The following is a 20,969-nucleotide window of genomic DNA, read 5'->3' as shown; positions in this document are numbered from 1 at the left end:
AATAGAGCCGTCGCATGCCTAGATTTGGCACCATGAGCAAAATGTCCACGGAACAGGTTCCCGCGGGGACCATTCCGACGCCCGCTCCTGGGCCAGTTCGGGTGGACCAGTTCCACATGTTCACTACCAGACGCACATCAACCATCTGGACATATTTGCCGAAGACACCAACATTCTATCTAGTAAAGCATCGAAACCATTATTGAAAGAACATACCGTGTACTCAGTACACGATGCGACCTCTGGTGTAACTTTTATTGGCGCTACTAATGGAGGGTTAATATTGGTGATCAACTTCATACGGGCCCGAAAAACCGTTGAATCAATTTCAATACTATAATAAATGCTAATATCACTTGGCCCCACAAAAACTAACTATTTGTGTGAAAAATTGATCATGTAAAAGATACAATTACAATAAAATCCAATTTTCAAAAACCGCTCACTAAATAATGCAGGCATCCGTTTTGCATTACAACCTATTACAACTGCATTTCTTCCCCATTAGCTGTAGATAGGTACAATGTAAGCGTTATTATAAATTTAAGCGTTTTGACACGCTTCCGTCAGGGGATGGCCTACATCTGGGCGCATTCACTTTCTCGTCAGACTGGCGCATTCAAGCGTTCTTATTATTGTCCGGTGGTGATGGTAATGGACCACCATGCGCCTCCATCCCACAGCAGTGGTGGTATACGTTGTCCTAGGAGGGACTCGAAGTAGGTTACCGTGCTTTCGGGTGAAACTGCTCTATTTCAGAAGTCAAAAGTAATCAATTCAAGCATAAAAAGTTTGTATATTATGATGTATGAATACATTTTGCCCCGATTTGTTTCCGAATAACGTGCTTCATTTTTTCCAAACCATATAGGCCTTTTTTACGTTTTCCTGAGCGTTGATAAACATTTCTTGAAACTGTATTTTGCACGATCTATAACGACATAACCATCTTTCAATTTGCACTTTCATTAAAATGAAATATAGCACAATAAAAAGTTTAACCCATTCCACAGTGTCACAGTAACGGTATCAATTCAAAAGTTTTACTCAATAAGGTAATGGTCAAAAATGATCAATTCCACCCGAAACGACGGTATCAAAGTGCGAGTGGAATGGGTGCCAATTCATCGCACACCGTAAACAATGTTTCACATGCTTGCGAGTAGGGTACGATTCTGATGTTCGTCATGTAAGATCACATACTTACCTATTGCATACTTTTCAATATTATTTGATCATGTTCATAATCGAGTTTTTGAATTTAGTATCTGGATGATAATATGACTATTAACAGCATATATGACAAATTATAACAAACGAAATGTTAGTTTACCCTAGCCCCACTTTCATTCATAAAACTCGCCCCAGTTGGCACCGTCCACCAAATGGCTGCAATAATTATGTACCTTGACCGGTATGTAAATGGCGCTGGTAAGTGGGACGGAGACACCACCACCCCGAGAGGTCCTCGCACGCGATGTGAACCCTTTCCGAATGAGTCGACAGTTTGCCCCAGTATCGGCCGGTGAGTGGTTCGTGACGGCCAGTAGGTGTGAAAGATAGAAAAGTCGGTAGATCAATTAGTGAGACAAAGACGATGACAAATCAAACCAATGAAACGGTCAATACCGTGAGTGGCAGCGTTGACGACAATGATCAACCAGAACACTTTGTCAATCGGGCCGTTCCGGTACTGTTCAGCAGTCGGCGTGGACTTCAGCTGCGGAAGTTCCACTCGGTGCTCAGCACGGGTCAGGCCAGCTACGTGGTTCAGTTCTGTGACCTGGAACGATGGGTCAGTTAGAAGTGAAAATCTGTTTTTTGTCTTCCTAATTTTCCACCAATTTTTCAGTCCAATCACTTCAAACTGTCGTCCGTTGGGCTAACCCCGGACAGTTCAGTGTCCGAATCAATCGCCATTTCCAAGCGAGCAAAAACCGTGCAATTCGTTCGACAATCTCCGGAAAGCCAATCGAACCGGGATAACGGATAGGAAACAGCTTTTCCCTTAGTTCAATCCCTGAGCCAATGGAAAGCATCGGAAGCAAATCTGGTGTAATGGCAGAAGTCGTCAATTAATCGTTGACTTGCAGGTGAGTCATTAGCACGTCGTCGTCGATGTCGTCGACGTTTCACAACATGCTCTTGTCGAGTCGAGTGCTCTTACACATGGTTTGTGTTTGTACGGGCGCAATTTATACGTGGCACGTCAGGTGCGGAGTCAAATTCAATCGATATTCACTATTATGACGATAGCATCTGTTCAGGGACGTCGGTGATTTCTGACACGTTTCCCAGCACACAGTGGTCGGTCGGATGTAATAACTAAATTGAATCGATATCAATTTGCTATGTAATTCAAATAAGCTATGCAAATAATTTTTAAATTGTCTGCAATTGGTTTCTAGAATCTAGATAACTGAAACCAGATATTTCATAAATTTTGCCGTCTTTTCGGGCCCGTATGAAGTGGATCACCAATATTAACTTCTTTTCCCGCTCAGCCTAGATAGCCGTGCTTGCTGTGCACTGTCGGTAGCGGTTGGTTCAACTGGCTAAGAATAGCACTACGGACCGCCTGTTCCAGTGGTAGGAGAACACTAATCAGGTGACCCCTAATTCATGGTGTGATGCGGCTATATGCTTACCGTGCCTAGTAATGAATGGCTAGGGGGGTCTTATAGAAACCAAATCGCAAACGGAGCCTGTGGAGTACCAGGGCACCATCCACAGTATTTTGCTCTTACTGCGCTAACCGGAGCAATGGTGCAGTGGACCTTGTGTTTCTCCGAGACAATCAGCTGCCCTTCTTTTGTCTCAAACTTGAGGCTAAATAAGGGCGGGATTATGAAGATGTTGTTGTGTTGGTGGTTCATCAATTGTTTTCAGCGAAAAAATAATAAAACTTTAGTTTTGTCAGATTTCCCGGAGGTTTCGTTCGATTTTACTGGCCTAAGACCATCTTCTGCGGACTAATCTTCTAGTCGTCGTTTCACTATCTAACAGCCAGTAAAATCGACCAAAACGTCCGGACAATCCGAAAAAACTGAAGTTTTATTATTTTTTTCGCCAAAAACAATCGATGAACCACCAACACATCAATTCACGGCGATGGAACCATCCATATCATCAGAAGATGTTGTTGATTAGTTTAAATTTTTACCTAGGTATATGGTTTTGCATTATGCGATTTACACAGTGTACAGAGTGCGGCAGGAAAAAAAAATGTGAAAAGTACAAGGCACTATTACACGCTAAATATGGGATATATATGCACGGAGGCAAATTTCGTTGGTTTGAAACAAAAATATTCATGTTTATTCGGTAAACTGATGAAATGTTTAACTAACTCAATTACACATTTATTTCGACAATACCCATTGAGAAGTCCCCCGTTCAGCCGTCGAGAACATAAACAAAGCTCACGAGTTCCAGCTGCAACATCAAACAAGATTTTCTCCTGCACAAAAAAAAAATTCACCGAAAGTTTCCACAAAATCCCGTTGTTTTCGGGAGCGTATGTTATCTAATAGATGTAAACATGATGTTGGCATTGAAAGTACAACCCGGGAGGTGGGTTTTTCCTCTGTTAAGAAAATGACTTTATAAGTTTAATGGGAAAACAAATATTTCCGTAGAGCCGACCTGCCCCAAAAAACAAAAATATTTACATTAATTTCTAACATAATCTGACAGAAGATACATTTTTGTTTCAAACATGGATTGCATTTGCTTCAAATGTGACGTTCAATTTGCTCCAAACAGTTTTATTTTTGTGGCCTGAACAAATTGACAATTTATTTGAATTTACCTCAAATATTTTTGATTTTGACATAGTTTTTTTCTGCATGTGACTATTTTTTCATGACAGTGTATCAGTCAGTGTCTATATTCTAGCACTGCAACATTTGATGTTTAACATGTGATAATGTAAGCCTAATAAGCGGGTTTCAATAAACTCCTCGCCCAATGATCATTAAACAAATTGACTATAACAGTAAAAAATAGCTTAAATTTGATGAACATCCAGACCACACTGATCCAGAGCCATGTAGTTTCACATACTAGATGAAATAAGTACATATATTTGATGATATTGTAGAGAAAATTAAAAACTTTGTTTTATCACATACGAAATTTAGCGACCTGTGTACTTTTCTGCGGTTTGAAAATTCTGATTGTCTTCAGCTTCAGGCGCCGCCCTGTAAAGGTTAGTGACCAAAATGGGAAATTTTTTAATTAACTTTTCAGAAAACTAGCCTTAGAGATCATGGAACATTGAAACATAGATTGGTTAACGTCAAATGGACGAAAATAAGGTTGGAAAACACTTTCGCATTTTTTTTCCTGCCGCATACTGTATTCTGTGTATCCTCGCCTTTGGCGTTTTCCAAACGATACCGATCTGGTTTTATTGTTGTTCTTTGTTGTGCTATGATTGCGAAGAGTTTAATCTTGCCTAGTTTGGGTAGTATCTACGGTTAGGATAGCTCAGATCAATCTTCAGCATAAAAGAACAGCAACGATCAATCTTTGCAGACTTATGCAAAATGGTACAGCCCAAATGGCCAAGGTCCAAGAACCTTACTTTCATAAGGGGAATTTCTATCTAGGAAACCTTGTGAACCCGATGTTTGCTACTTTCAGTAAACATGGCATGGCAAACTCGCGTGTCATGCCTCGAGCCTGTGTGCTTGTCAACGACGCAATAGTTGCTACACTCATCTCTGAACTACCAGAGATGTATGTGCTATCACAATGGATGTATCTGTTGGAAACCTCAACAGGAAATACGTCTATTGTTCGGTGTATTTACCGCATGATGAACCATCCCCTACGGATGCTTTCAAACAAGTCATCGAATACTGTACTTCAAAAGGCCTTCCACTAATTGTTGACAGTGATGCTAATGCTCACTATATCATCTGGGGCAGCTCAGACATTAACTTGAGAGGCTCCAGTTTGATGGAGTACTTAAGTAGTACAGATCTTGCATTACTTAACATTGGCAACCGCCCAACCTTCATGGTATCTGCTAGAGAGGAAGTGTTAGACATAACGCTTTACTCTAGCAGAATTAGTCACGAGCTCACCATCTGGCATGTGTCAAGTGAAGCATCTTTATCTGACTATCGCTATATCTTTTTTGAACATTTGAATGTTACTTCGCAAACATTGCGTTTCAGGAATCCTCGGTCAACAAAGTGATTTAGATGATGCCGTTGATACTACAACGGCCTTCATCATGGAATTTTTGAAGAAGCTTGATCTCTACGGTCTGTGAAGATCACAAGAGGAACCCTTTGGTGGAACTCTGATCTGGCAAAGCTCAGAAAACAATGTAGAAAGAGTTGGAATAGACGACGTTCGGCTGGATCGGAGGCTTTCAGGTCGGCTCGCAAGGCCTACAGGAAAGCTCTCCGGTACAAATGTTTCCATATGATAATTGAATTTTATTGGCTTTTCTCGGTGAACTTAATACTACTCAAAGAAGGAGGGAGTAACGAAAGTAATGGAAGAAACGGTGGATAGAATCGCAAGTGTGCGACGAGAGAAATTGAATAGAAGTTGAAAATTAACAGAGGACCATAATTGAACAACACAAATGTTTCCAGTTTGAGTGGAGTCAGTCGGTTAAACAAAATCCTTAAGAAATCTAAGGATTTCCGAGTAAACGATCTTCGTTTGCCAAATGGTAATCTCACTTCCTCTGATGAGGTAGTTCTGGAATGCTTATTCAGCACACACTACCCTGGATGTGTGAATATTACATCTTCGGAAGAACCTGATGTATTTTCTTGCAGTTATGACTCCCTGGCTTCGACTCGGAGTATTGTTACTATAGAATTGATTGAGTGGGCACTTAATAGCTTTGCTCCTTTCAAATCTTCTGGGGCAGATGGGATTTATCTAATTTTGCTTCAGAAGGGATTTGATTATATCTCAAACATGTTTTGAAAAAATACTTGTTTGCAGTTTTGCTACAGGGTATATTAACAAATCTTGGCGGGATATTACTGTGAAGTTTATTCCGAAAGTGGGTCGTGCATCGTATGAAGAAGCAAAGAGTTTCAGACCTATCAGTTTGACCTCTTTCTGAAATGCTCAGGGTCTGTGTCAATTTGTGAATTAAAAAGTATTTTCACTTAAACTTGACAGTTCGATAATTGTTTCCTTAGGAAAACTGTCAAGTTTAAGTGTTGAACTGTCAAATTTAAGTAAAAATTAATTTTTATTCACCAATTGACACAGACCCTTAGAACGCATTGTGGATCATCACATCCGTGATGTTCATCTGGCCAACGTGCCTCTTCGGTTCTGTCACATTCGCCCGAAAACCATTCGCCCGAATTCCAAATGCCCGAATGACAAACACCCGAATGTAACAAACGCCCGAAAACCATTCGCCCGAAAAGACCATTCGCTCGAAAAGTCCATTCGCCCGAAATACCACTCGCCCGAAAAGACCATTTGCCCGAAAGACCATTCGCCCGAAAACCATAATAATCTAGAACACTTTTCTGAAATCAGTTTAGGCGTTGTCCACGCGTATGGCTGAACGTCATTATCAACTAAAAGTTACTGCAACTATTTTCATCAGAGGTTTTTGCTTTCTTTGAACACAGTCTGATTTAAGACTTATACTGTTACAAACATTTTCGGCAATATGGCTGTGGAAACATTGATTGAAATTGTCCCTTCTTTTGTTAATAGGCATTTCTTTCTCGTTTCACCTCCAAGGAAATTAAATTCAATTTTATGTCATTTGTTACCAGAAATTTGCCCTTCTTGCAATCATGGGCTGTTCTGTGAAGTTATTCTGTTATGGGGAAACTTGACGTTTTACGTTTTTACAACTTCTGGATTCCAAACATGATTTCAAAACAATAGCTTGCTCAAATAAGAATGCTGAATTAGCTCACACGTTCTAATTTTTATTAATTATTGTTCATTTTAACGAAACGTAGTTATTCCGAGTAGATCAGACGTGAACACTATTAACTTAAAAGTGTTGACTACTCTGTGCTGAAGTATTGTCTTTATCCTTTCGATCAGCAATGCTGTAACAATTGATGACCTAATATGTAATATTTTCACAAGCAATTAGGCCTTCTTCAAAACATAGGCCGTTCTTTCAAACTAAGCTGATATGATTATTATTGGCGCTAGTCTAGCTGTTCTTGCGATTGGTCGGATATTAAGTACACCATGGGCCTGTCCTTAAACTTTCATCATGGCAAACAAAAAAAAAAACTTGTCCTAAGAAATTGCATGGAATTGGTGCATGACTTTCGGGTAAATGGTCTTTCGGGCGAATGGTCTTTTCGGGTGAATGGTTATTCGGGCGAATGGTTCATTCGGGCGAATGGTCTATTCGGGCGATTGGTCTATTCGGGCGATTGGAATTCGGGCGTTTGTCATTCGGGCGTTTGTCATTCGGGCGAATGGTTTTCGGGCGAATGTGACAGAATCGCCTCTTCATGTGAGCCAACATGCCTACCAATCTAGTAAGTCCAATATGACTCTTTTACACAAAGATGATTACGATATCGAGAAGGCATTTGCTCAAAAGCAATCCTGCTTGGGTGTTTTCTTACATATCGAGAGTGCTTTTGACAACGTGCCTTTCGATGCCATATTGGAAGCCGCACGGGGCCATGGTATATCTCCAATGATTTCCAATTGGATTCACCAAAAGCTTAAAAACCGAAATCTCTTCTCGATATTGTGTCAAGCGGCGATTAGGAAATTGAGTGTTTGTTCATGCCCGCAAGGAGGAGTCTTATCACCACTTTTCTGGAATCTCGTAGCACATACGCTATTGAGGTAACTCAATTATAGCGGTTTTCCTACTTATGGTTTTGCCGACGACTACCTAACATTGTTAGTCGGTATGTGCATCAGCACCCTTTCGACCTGATGCAAAACGCTCTTCAGGTAGTTGAGGGTTGGTAATGGTGTTCGACCTTTACGTCTCTTTGATTCTGAAATCAATGTGACTGAACAGGTAAAGTACGTTGGAGTCATTCTTGATTCCAAGCTTTCCTGGACGCCTCATGTTGAGTTCAGAATCAAGAAAGCTTGTATGGCCTTCGGGCAATGCCGGCGAACCATCGCACAGTGGGGAAAAACCGACCCAAAAAGGCACCTAATTATTGCGGCTGATTGCGATCTTTGAAGTCCATCTTTTCGGAATGGAAAAATGTCAAGGAATCAATTGGTGATAGTTTCATTCACCGGAATTGAGTGTAAGTGTCCATTTTGCCCCATTTTCCCCTAAAAACACTGTTTTTCTGAATTAAATAATGGTTTCAACTGATTGCGGCTAACCAACCATTTTTTTTATTGATGCAGAATTGGCAGGTGCATTCTATGAGGCATACATCGATCTGTGTCTTTGACTGGAAGTGCCCATTTTGCCTCATTTTCCCCTAAAACACTGTTTTTTCTGGATTAAAAAATAGTTTCAACTGATTGCGGCTAACCAATCATTTTTTTTCTTGATGAAGAATTGACAGGTGCATTCTATGAGACACACCTTGATTTGTGTCATTGACTGAAAGTGCCCATTTTGCTTCATTTTCCCCTAAAATATTGTTTTTCTAAATTAAAAATTAGAATCAACTGCTTACCTACCATTTTTTTTCTTGGTGTAGAATTGACAGGTAAATTTCATGAGGCACACCTCCAGTCAATGACACAGAGCGAGGTATGCCCCATAGAATGCACATGTCAATTATACATCAATAAAAAATTGGTTGGTTAGCCGCAATAAGTTGAAACCATTATTTAATTCAAAAAAACAGTGTTTTTTAGGGGAAAATTAGGCAAAATGGACCCTTACACTCAATTCCGGTGAATGAAACTATCACCAATCGATTCCTTGACATTTTTCCATTCGGAAAAGATGGACTTCAAAGATCGCAATCAGCCGCAATAATTAGGTGCCTTTTTTGGTCGGTTTTACCCCACTGTGCATCGGTACAACCTGGGGTCTTAAACCCAAGTATATCAAATGGATTTACACAACTGTTGTTCGTCCAATATTGGCTTATGGATGTCTGGTGTGGTGGCAAAAAGGCGAAGTGAGAACGGTTCAATCAAAATTAGGCCATCTCCAAAGGATGTGCTTAATGGCGATGTCTGGAGCGTTCTCTTCAACTCCTACGGCAGCGCTCGAAGTGCTCTTTGACGTTGCCCCACTACACATTCATCTCAAACAAGAAGCACTTTCTTGCACTTACCGTCTATGAGTACTCGGTTTACTAGAGGAAACTCCTGTGAACCGCAGTTCAACACACACCTCGTTGTTTCCACTTTTGGTGAATTGGGACAAAGTTGTCCTTGCTCCAAGTGATATTACAATTGCTTGTAATTTTCCATATAGGACATTTTCCACGATATTCCCTTCCCGGGAAGAGTGGACATCTGGTTATCTGGAGAGAAGTATTTCAAACGGCATCGTATGTTACACTGATGGCTCTCTTCTCGAAGGTCGAGCAGGTGCTGGTGTTTATTCTCGTGAGCTAAGGCTGTATCAGTCTTACTTACTTGGTAGACACTGCACCGTTTTTCAGGCCGAAATCTTTGCTCTTATGTGCGGAGTGCAATCAGTACTTCAGCAGCACGTAATGGGAAAAGTAATATACTTCTGTTCAGATAGCCAGGCTGCTATTAAAGCACTTGCTTCGGCCAACTCCAGGTCGAAGGTAGTTATCGCTTGTCGAACTCAAATCGAGGAGCTGAATTCAGCAAACGCTGTTCACCTTGTATGGGTACCTGGCCATTCTTCCATCGCTGGAAATGAATTGGCTGATGAGTTAGCTCGCACTGGAGCATCACATGACTTCATTGGCCCTGAGCCAGCTATTCCGGTATCCGATAAGTGTTGGGTGAAGCTTCAGATTGACACCTGGGCTGCCACTCAGCACAAACAATACTGGAATAGTTTGAAGTCATGTCGTCAAACAAAATTGTATTGTACTGAGCCATCTCTAGGGGTGGCAAAGTATCTAACAAATCTGTCAAAGCAGAATTGCAGCATGATGGTCAAAGCATTGACTGACCACTGCCGTTTCAGCTATCATATGGCGAATATTCAGCAAGCTGATTCATTTGTATGTGATAGCTGTGAATCCGTTTATGGAACTTCGTATCATTTTGCCTTCGTTCAGTTTTTGCACGATTGCGGTTTCCGAGTACTCATCCGAGCAAGATTAGCAAAAGGTACATGAATGTTGTTAGTATCCAATCTACGAAGTATACCGTAACTACGCCAGCGCTAACGCTAATTGCGGTTTCCGAGTACTCGGTAAACATTTATTAAATGAAACTGACTTCAGAAACCTGAATCTTCAGGATGTTTTGTTGTTCTTGACCCGCTATGGTAAAGAGCTAGAGGCTCTATTTACGCTTTATGCGTTATCACAGTGCCCTTTTCAGGACGCTATGTGAACCCATTGTGGTAAGCTTATGCGTGTATGACCTGATACTCAGGTATCCTACAGGCTCCGTTAAACGATCGAACATACATTTTTCGACATGGGTCACTTGACACTTTGAATTGGGGTTACCCCATGTGGTGGAATCATTCCTCAGGAACAGGTCATCCGTAGTTCTATTCATAGGCAACAACTGTTTCTACTTCTTCAAAATGGAAATGGTTCAGTGGTTCAAGAAGGTTCGAGTATGTCCTACCTCCTTCGTTGACTGTTGGAGACGGTCCCCAACCCACACTACCGGAAGCTCCGGCTTAGGTGTCTGATGAGCAGATACACTCAGGATCAGGATGCACCTCAATTTAGCGGAAGTCATAAGGAAATCAATGCTCAAGCTCCTTGGCAACTAAGCACACAATTCATAGCTAACAGTTTTTGTTATCAACTTATAATTTTGCAGCTCAAAAACAAAAAAAAGTTGGATAATAGTAACTATTCTATTTGTCAGCCACCTTTTGTATTATTCATATTGGAGCGGGCCTGGTATGACGGTTGAAACACGTGACTATCACGACGAGGACTTGAGATTGAATCCCACTGCCGACAAACTCACAAAATGTGAGTTCTTCCTTCGGGTGGGTCCCACGATGAACCCGCCTAGGGCTTAAAATCTTCTTGATACAGATAAAAAAATATTAATGGTTAGTTTCAAAAGACTGATTGATTGCAACAGAAACATATTTTCAACCACCCTGCAATAGTGGAAAACTCATCAGTTTAATTGTGAACGCAGCACTATTAATTGCACAGGTTCACAACGGCTACTCGCGTCGTCGTCGTAGTCGCCGTCGTCATCGGTGTAATATTGAATGTGGTACCCGATTCCCCGCGAAAGACTTCCTCTATTTAGAATGCGGAAGGCAAACAAAGCACATATTGCTTGCTTGCTCGCTTGCCATTGATTGCCAACTGAATCGGAAGAACGGGAAAAGGCCCACTCGTTCGATAGAATTTTCCCGTTCTTGCTCCAGGACAGGATACCCAACGATGTGTACGTCGTCATCGTTCACAACCGTAGTGTAGGTAGGCCGGAGCAAACGCAAACATTCCGCCAATTTCGAACGAAAACTATAACGGGATCGAGCAATTGAAAATCTAATGAAGTTTAATTGTTCTGTCAAACGAATAATGGAAAGGAGCAGAAGTGCAGAGCAAGTCAGAGCCCGTTCGGGCACTAATTGGAAAGTTTTTCTTCGGAGAGCAAATATGATATGGAATTGGAATGTTTGTAGTCGGGATTCGTGGGAATTTTTCAAATGCTTGCCCGACTGGAATAATGACCGCTGGTGACGGTGACGACAGCTGGCAAATCTGTGATTGCATTGTTCGGGTTCGGCAGCAAGGTACGGTGGCAGGATTAATATAGTTATTTATTTGAATTGAAGAAAGATCAATTCGTTGCTTTTATCAACCCGAGTGAGATCCAAACATTTGAATGTAAGCTCAGTTTAAATGCGACTTAGGTCTGTTTTATTTTTCATATTAGAATTGTAGCCCTGATATTGAGATCATGACGTGCACTGCCCGTGGTAGGGTAAATTGCTTCTAAACGCAAGCAAATAACGATAAATCACGACACGAAGTTTCTCCAATTATCTATACTAAGTATTCCTAGGTACCCAATTTCCCATTAAAAAAAATACATTTTCCAAATTTGAACAGAGCTTTCTAACTGCTTGAAAGCCTTAACCTTCCGTTAATCGCGCTGTTGTACTTTGTACAACACATGAGTATTATCGACTATTACTTTGAAACCATCTTTTCTATCGATGTCAACCCCATATGTATTCTACAGGAATGTAATATTATAAGACCTTTTTTTGAAAACAGTATAACTCCTTATAATGCGGAAAATTGAAAATCGCAATATGAAGAACGTACTATATTTATGATAAGATAGACAGTTGAATGTGAATTAGTGTATTTCAAAATCTAAATGATCTAGAAATATGGTGTCTTCGGCAAAGTTACTTGGGATATCAAGGGCCTTCGCGAGGTGATCTGAGAAATTCAGATTTCAACCGATAGGCGGCGCTAGTGAGCATGTCATTTTTATATCCCATATAACTCAGGATCCTGAGTACTTAGAAAGATGGTGTCTTCGGCAAAGTTGTTTGGTTAGTTAAACACTATCTGATGGAGAGCCGTTTGGTTTGAAACTCCACATCTAGGTGGCGCTAGTGGGCATTGAAATTTTATAACTCATATATCTCAGGACCCTGATAACTTAGAAAGATGGTGTCTTCTGCAAAGTTGTTTAGTAGATCAAACACTAACTGATGTAGAGCCGTATGATTTGAAACTCCACATCTAGGTGGCGCTAGTGGGTATTCAAATTTTATAACTCATATGTCTCAGGACCCTGATTACTTAGAAAGGTGGTGTCTTCTGAAAAGTTGTTTAGTAGATCAAACACTAACTGATGAAGACAAATATGACTTGCAATTTCACATCCAGGTGAGCATTTCCATTTTATACCTCATACACTACCAGTCATAGACGCCAACTTAGGGGGGCAAGCATAGGTTTGCCCCCCCAATAATTGAGGATTTTTTTAATTTTCCCATACAAAAAATCAGAAAAAAACAGGCTTTGCCCCCCCAATAATTTGACCAAGTTGGCGCGTCTGCTACCAGTCATGAGTACGGACTCACAAAAAGTATTGCAACAATATTGCATCACACTGACTCACCTCAATATCTCTAAAACCAGAACACTTACAAAAATACCGCCTTCAGTAAAGTTATTGCTTTTGAGCTTCTGAATAACTTTGCTGAAGACAGCATCTTTGTAAGTCCTCAGGTTTTGGAGGTGAGTCAGGGTGATGCAATATTGTTGCAATACTTTTTGTGAGTCCGTACTTTTGACGGGTAGTGTATATCTCAAGATCCTGATTACTTAGAAAGATGATGTCTTCGACATTGTTATTTGATGGATAAAGGATGGATGTACTTATCCCGTGACATTGACAACCTTAAGATAGAGTATATTGAAATACGACGGTCAGATATTGAATATTTTACTAAACGCTTTAACTTCATGTAAAATTAATCGATCTAGTGCAAATTTAAACAAATTATAATCAACTAGTTGTGTAATTTTCAAATTTTGAAAACTTTCGGAAGTATACAAATTTACAGCTTGTTGATTTTTTTCTAGATGAATAATAACACGTTCATGCTTTTGCAAATTTACAACTAGCGTCTTCTGGTGGCAGAAGCACGAATCAAATGGTCAATCAACTGAAAGCCCTTGATCGGTAAACCAACCTTGCCAAAGATATCAACTTCCCAGGGAATCAGACTCGGAGATATAAAAGATATAAAATTTACATACTCAATAACACCACTTACTGGCGAAATATTGATTTCAACGACCATCAACCAAATGCACTTAACCTATTTGACAACTTTGCCGAAACCACCATCGCTCTTCTAGTAACCAGGATCCTGAGAACTATTGCATATACATTTTTATGTTCACTAGCGTCATCTAGTGGTGAAATTACAATTCAAACGGACAACTATCTGTAAGTTTTCGATCTTTTAGAAGGTCGGCACGAGAGGTAACTTTTCCTCCATTTGGTCTTTGATCTACCAAACAACTTTGCCGAAGACACCATCTTTATGAGTAAAGTGGAGCTTCGTGGCCGTTCGGTTAGCGTTACCAAGCGTGTAACCGCACCATGCCATCCACTGGTGCATGTAATGTATGTCGTGTCCATGGTCTAGTGTTAAGTTCTGTTCAGTCTGTACAGCCTCTGGCTGAAGACGGTGTCCCGTGCCTTTTTAATCGGGATCCTGAGCTACATGAGATTAAAAATTTACATGCTCACTAGCGCCTCCTAGTGGTGGCATATGAAATCAAACTGTCACTTTTCTATAAGCCCTTGATATACCAAACATCTTTGCCGAAGACACTACCTCTCTAAGGAATAAGGGTCCAGAGATACATTCTATATGATATTGACGTGCTCACTAGCGCCGCCAAGTGATGAAATTTCAAATTAAACTGCGAATCATCCGTAAGTCCTTGACCTACCAAACAACTTTGTCAAAGACACTATCTTTCTAAGTAATCAGGATCCCGAGATACATAGGATATAAAGTTTATTTGCTCACTAGCGTCGCCTAGTGGTGGAATTTCCAATTAAACGGCAAATAATCGGTTAGCCGTTGACTTGCCAAACAACTTTGCCGAAGACACCATCTTTCTAAGACATCAGGATCCTGAGATATAAGATATAACATGATATTGCTCACTAGCGCCGCCTAGTGGACGTATTACGAATCAACTTTGTCAGCATCAAGTAGCCCATGAAATTAACAACAACTTTGCCAAAGACAGTCCTCCTCTAAACAATCAGGATCCTTAGATATTTCAGAATGTATGGGTGTTGTACAAAGTACAACGCGCGACTGCTCGCGTTACAAAAATTGGCGCGAGTACTGAAAGGTTAATAGTAGTTTACGCAACAAGGTGCAGAATGACGATTTTTACAGCACGAGTCGTACATTTATCCAACGAGGCTTGCCGAGTTGGATAATTACGACAAGTGCTGTAAAAATCGAGTTCTGCACCGAGTTGCGTACAACGTTTTTTGCAAGTTCATAAATTACCGCTTGAGGAAAGTTTCAAACAAAACTTTTTCATCAAACTGCATACTGATGCTCATAGCCAAGTTTAAGAAAATCTGATCATAGCAAGTTATACTGTGCAGTTGTCACCATTTTTCAAAACTGCATCCAGAAAGCATCAAGAAGTTTGTCATAACTGAAAACAGTGCTGTAATGGTTCATTACGCAACGCAAATCAGTGCTGTAATGAACCATTACAGCACTGTTAATTTGGTATGGAAAAGTAGGCGTTTTCCTGTCAGATATGCGTGAGGTAAAACAGCCTATTACGATGAGAAATTGCAAAATAGTTATTTATGTGACGAGTTGCAAAAAGTTGATTTTTTCAGCACGAGTCGTACTTTTATCCAACGAGGCTTGCCGAGTTGGATAAATACGAAGAGTGCTGAAAAAATCGAGTTTTGCAACGAGTAGCATACAAAATTTTATGCAATGATTTTTTCATTATACAACTCATTTGAGTTGCATAATGTTCATAATGCAACTCAAATGAGTTGCATAATGAACATTATGCAACTATTTTTCATTATGCAACTCATTTCAGTTGCATAATGAACCAGTTCGGAAAAATTGACCATTATGATACCGAAATGAGTTAAATAAAATAAAAATTATGATACTGAATTCTAAAAAGTTTTTTTATGAAAAAACTTGCCAAACAAACTTTTGCTATATCTGCGCAGTTTTTAGAGATATGTGCCATTATTTATTTATGATTCCTTAAAATCAGTTTATTCGTTGTACCTACACTGAAATAAATTTTGTTGTGGGAACTACAGATTCCATAGTAAAATTAATAACCGTACCTATGGTTTTCAACCAGAGTTGATGTACACGTGCTGTAGTCCCATGTACGGGAGCCACATTGCAAGCGAGCTCCCAGGAGCACTAAGGATCCGAGGTAGACAAATTCCTCCACCACCTCGAAAGTATCCCCGTCTATCGTACATTACTACCAAGACGGATCCGGTCGTGCTCGGTTTCGCCTACCAGCATGTAGGGGCATCTGGGGTAATACGCACTGTCGAGGCAAAACGCACCCCCTATGTTTTTCAGGAATTATCGGTTTTAGAGCTTTGAAACCTTATCAGTCTAATAGAACGTCTTAATAAATGAGCATCTGGAAAATTTTACATATCTGCGTTACGTAATTAGTGAGAAAAATGAATAAAATTGAAAAGCACGATTCTGATGTAATTTTCCCGATCATTTGTCGAATGATTTGATGGTGAAAATCGACCAAACATCTAATGCTGTTGTGTTTATTCAGTTCATTGAGGGCAATGCTAAGCATAGGAAAAATAACGTAAACAGCAATCTACGTAAATTATATGTTTTAAACTATTTTATTTTTTGCTATTGATTGGGGCAATATGCACTCCATTGGTTGGGGCAAAACGCACCTATAGAAAACAAGCTGTAATCATATCTATGAGTGTTCTGTAAGTAATCGCAAACAAAATTGAGCTATTGTTTGTCTTAAAACCTTATAAAACATGCATTTTGTCTAAGAAGTAAAAAGATTGCTAAAGTCGACGGTGCATCTTGCCTCAATGTTGTGGTGCGTCTTGCCCCTTTGTTTGAGTGCATCCTGCCCCATTGTTGTAGTGCATTTTACCCCGAGCAAGGGTGCATACTGCCCCGCATAAACATACGAAGCCGTAATGTTAGTCTTTACAAAAAACGTTATTTTCAAGAGCTGAACTGTATTAAGGCTGAAATTTTGTTTGGTTTCTCTTAGAATGTAAGTATATGCAATGAATGCATGCATTAAACCAATAAATTATTGCCTTTTTATATGCATTTGGACGCATCTTCCTTAAGTGGTGCGTATTACCCCAGAATCCCCTACTTTGTTTCTGAGGCATTAACCACCAGTCCGACCTTTGCTGCTTCGCGTTTCAGGCGGGTGTACAGCTCTCCCACCGTTCCAAATGTTCTGGCGATAATGTCCATGTCATCCGCAAAGCACACAAATTGATCAAGGATGGAAATCTAGTGATCATGATAAGATCCCGAATGTGTCGCGGTTGAAGCATACGCGCGATCATAGCAACAACGATAGAACGTTGTCGTCAACAAACCACGCTCCGCAAAAATTGAATCGCGAGGCATGTGCGGCCATGATGCGATCGTTATCATAAAGTCGAAATGATAAATACCGAAAATCATTCGCTTTTTGTGCATTATTGTTGTTCTAATATCAAGATATGCCAATGAAACTCTAGAGCGTCGTCGGACCATCCAACAAGCAGTGACGGTGGCAAAAATCCTCAATTGTGAAATAGACTGCCCAACCCTCCTTGCACAGCTGCCGTTTCCTACTAGGATTCAACGTTGGACTCTTGACCGTATGCTTGCGATACCATTTCACCGTTCACAGTTTGGCTTCTATGAACCTCTTTCCGCTATGGTAAGAGCTTTTAACGACGTGGCAAATCTCTTTGAATTCGGGATTTCTTCAGTAGAATTCAGACGGAAAATTATTGTTTCAGCACGTCCTGTAAATGTCAATTAGTTTAGTATACATTCATTAAAACCTAAGTCAGAAGGATTAAATAAAATAACAATAATAATAATAATATTGAATGTATTGTTTTTAATCATAAGTTCTGTTTATTGGTCCATAAGTGGTTTAAATCGTAATGAATAAAATTTATCGCGCCTTGTTACCTACTGCAGGAGCAAAGGCAATCTTGGATTGTTCGTATCCTGTTTCATTTGTCACAAGAAGTGATTTTCTTCCACCCTTGAAATTGACCGGATTTTGTGAAAATCGTTCCCCGGCTGTTGAGCCCGGCTCGTCGCATCACACCTTCCAGAGTGATGTTGAAGAGTAGGCATGAGAGTCCATCACCTTGTCGCAGTCCCCGGCGAGATTCGAATGAACTGGATAGTTCACCCGAAACCCTTACGTTGCACACCGTCCATCGTTGCTTTAATAGGCTTTAATCAGTCTAGTCAGCTTCCCAGGAAAGCCGTTTTCGTCCATGATTCTCCATAGCTCTGCGCGGTCGATACTGTCGTATGCCGCTTTGAAGTCGATGAACAGGTGATGCGTTGGGACTTGGTATTCACGGCATTTCTGGAGGATTTGCCGTACGGTAAAGATCTGGTCCGTTGTCGACCGGCCGTCGATGAAGCCGGTTTGATAACTTCCTACGACCTCATTCGTTTTAGGTGACAGACGACGGAAGATGATCTGGGATAGCACTTTGTTGGCAGCATTCAAAATAGTGATCGCCCTGAACTTCTCACATTCCAAACGGTCGCCTTTCTTGTGAATGGGGCAGGTAGGAACTTGTGAGGAACAGAGCTATGTTGGACGCTCTTCTTATCGACTCACCGTTTTGCAGCCCGACTCGTAGAGCTTGATAACGCGTTAAATGGTTAACATTTCTTTCACGACGATACCTGCACTCAAAGTGTTTAAGTTTGATAAAAATAAGAATAAAAAATCGGCCAGAGAAGTATACGAGAAAACCCTGACATCTTTTTTTTTCAGATTTTTTTTCATACATCTGCATATAAAAACGTGGGTACAATGTTGGCCAGGACAACTACTTTCAATTCAATAATTCATGCCAAACATTTCTATAGGTCCTAAGTGCAGATGAGAAGCTCTCTTTAAGTCTCCTCTATTTCTATTATAACGTGATTGTATTTATAAATTTTGATTTACTTCTTGCGTCGAAAGGTAGATTAAACAAGCTTTTTCCAATCTACACATCACACATTGTCAAAATGTCCACTGTGACATCGTAATAATTTAAAGAGAATCGGAACAAAGAGAGCCTTTTTTTGCAGATTGGACCTTTAGATATAGTTGGTTTAGAACGCCAGAAAATGTTATAGAAGAGCTGATATTTTTTTCAAATTTGAGTAGTTGTTTAATCGATTATTTAAGAATAAATGGGCATCCCCACCATTAGAATAGCCCGATCTTTTTCATATTTGGATCACTGATTCACAGCTAGTTTATCAACTTACAGTACAAATTTGAGAATATTTGATGCACTTTTCGGAAAATTACAGCTAGTTGAACATTTTTGAACAGTGGAAATTTTGCCTGTCCCGATCATTTTGTCTATCTCCTGTATTATATGCACATCTGTAATTTTCATGGGGTCCCATTCCTAGCTACACCACTGTTTCATACACACTCTAATGAAATAGCAAACATTATTATATCTATTGTCCTAATGATTCCCAGCTGTCAACGAAAAATAGTTGATTTTATTAGTTGATTAGTTGATACTCCAAGCAATGTATCATGTAGGGTCTGAGTACCCAGCTTCATTCTATGCCCCTATGTTCATCCTATTTCAAAAACAGACGATTTAGGCTCCCATTGTGTCCGTTCTATTTGTTATCATACATGTTCATTTCTAACAAAAATACAAAAATGAAAAACAAAACATAAAGTGCATTATAAGCTTCATTTTAGATAGGATGGAAATGGGAACGCTATGCTTAAGTTGAGTTTCGTTCTCCTATTTGTATGCACACTGTACACATCGTGTATCATGTATTGAACATGTGCCACTAAATACACCGGTGTTGTGTGACACAATTCGGAATCAACAAAATCCATGGAAACCAGTATTTAGATACGGAGCCCAGTCCTGCGCAAACGCATCTCGGAATTGAGCTTGTACGCTCATAATGAACTTCTGAAAACAAGGAGAGAAATGCTACCAGAAGCAAAAGTAAAAGCACGTCGCCTGGTCGGGATTGAGTTGTTTTTCTCGTGACAGAAAATTTTGCTCACACATGCTGGCTGTATAGGAGGACGGTGCGTCTTTCTAACTTTTGATTAAAAATAAAAACTGAAAGAGATATAGAGTAACCCGGAGTAATACGCACCCCCGTGGCAAAACGCCCTCACGCTATTTCTTTGTATAAGTGAAGTTTCGTCCGATGTAAGCAAACTAGACGTAAAATTGAGCCAGACAAGCCCAAGAAAGACAAGAATATATAAATGAAAAGCGTGAAAACGATGATTTCCCACATTTGGAAAGATTGTCTAATTTGAAGCACACGCAATTTAAGCGATTGCGTGCTGATTAGGGGAAAGAGGGGCATCACACCCCGGCTGAGCATTTGTGGTCATAAACCTCAAATGATGCCTATTCTGCCTTGGAGAGCAGTTCACTCCATCACCTAAGAGATTTCAACTTTTGGCCCGCGTGTTCACAAAATTTCCCAAAAAAGTGCTACTTTTTAGGTGCCGGAAAACTGCAGGAGGCAAAACGCTTTTTTGGGTGAGGAAAAACGCCCGCTGGCATTTCCCGCTTTAAAGGCAATTGCCTTGTTGTAAAATACCAAGGGGCTCCATGGAACTCTTCCCAGCAGCAAATGAAGGAATAAGAGGCGCGTGGTAGGTTCATGAGTTGTTTCCATATAATCACCGCGCAATGTCTTATATTCCGGAATCATTCCAAATGTGGAAAATCGTCGTTTTTCACGCTTTACTTTCGACAATAGCAGCCGTTCTTGGGCTTAACCTGCTCAGTTTGAGTTCTAGTTTGCTTGCATCTAACGAAAACCTCCATAATATGATGAAATCGCGTGAAAGCGTTTTGCCCCCGGAGCGCGTTATGCCCGCGGTTTCCCTATATGGAATCAACCCATTAACTATCATCCGCCTCTTACACCTTCCATTTGCTGCCGTAAATACCTAAGATGGAGACGCCTGGAATTCAAAGCGGGTAATGCCAGAGGCCGTTTTGCCCCACCTCAAGTTGCATTTTGCCCACAACAGTTTTTCAGCACACACAACGTAACACTTTTTCAAATTGTTAATTTGATCCGGTAAAATTTATATCACGCG

General features: G+C 40.4%; 1 protein-coding gene across 2 annotated transcripts in view; it reads left to right on the top strand.

The window, feature by feature from the left end:
- Positions 1-1,402: 1,402 nt before the first annotated feature.
- The window catches only part of LOC109621941 (hexosaminidase D), a 53,121-nt gene continuing 33,554 nt past the window's right edge, over positions 1,403-20,969 (top strand). The window contains exons 1-2 of one of the 2 annotated variants that reach the window (XM_062860844.1): positions 1,403-1,795; positions 1,853-2,093. The gene's annotated coding sequence lies outside the window, so the exon portion shown is untranslated. Of the gene's footprint in view, positions 2,094-20,969 lie in introns of both variants that reach the window. The other variant, XM_062860843.1, reaches the window with a different exon arrangement.

This window comes from Aedes albopictus, chromosome 3, assembly GCF_035046485.1.
Source record: "Aedes albopictus strain Foshan chromosome 3, AalbF5, whole genome shotgun sequence".
NCBI lineage: Eukaryota > Metazoa > Arthropoda > Insecta > Diptera > Culicidae > Aedes > Aedes albopictus.
This window is presented reverse-complemented; position numbering and strand designations above follow the sequence as displayed.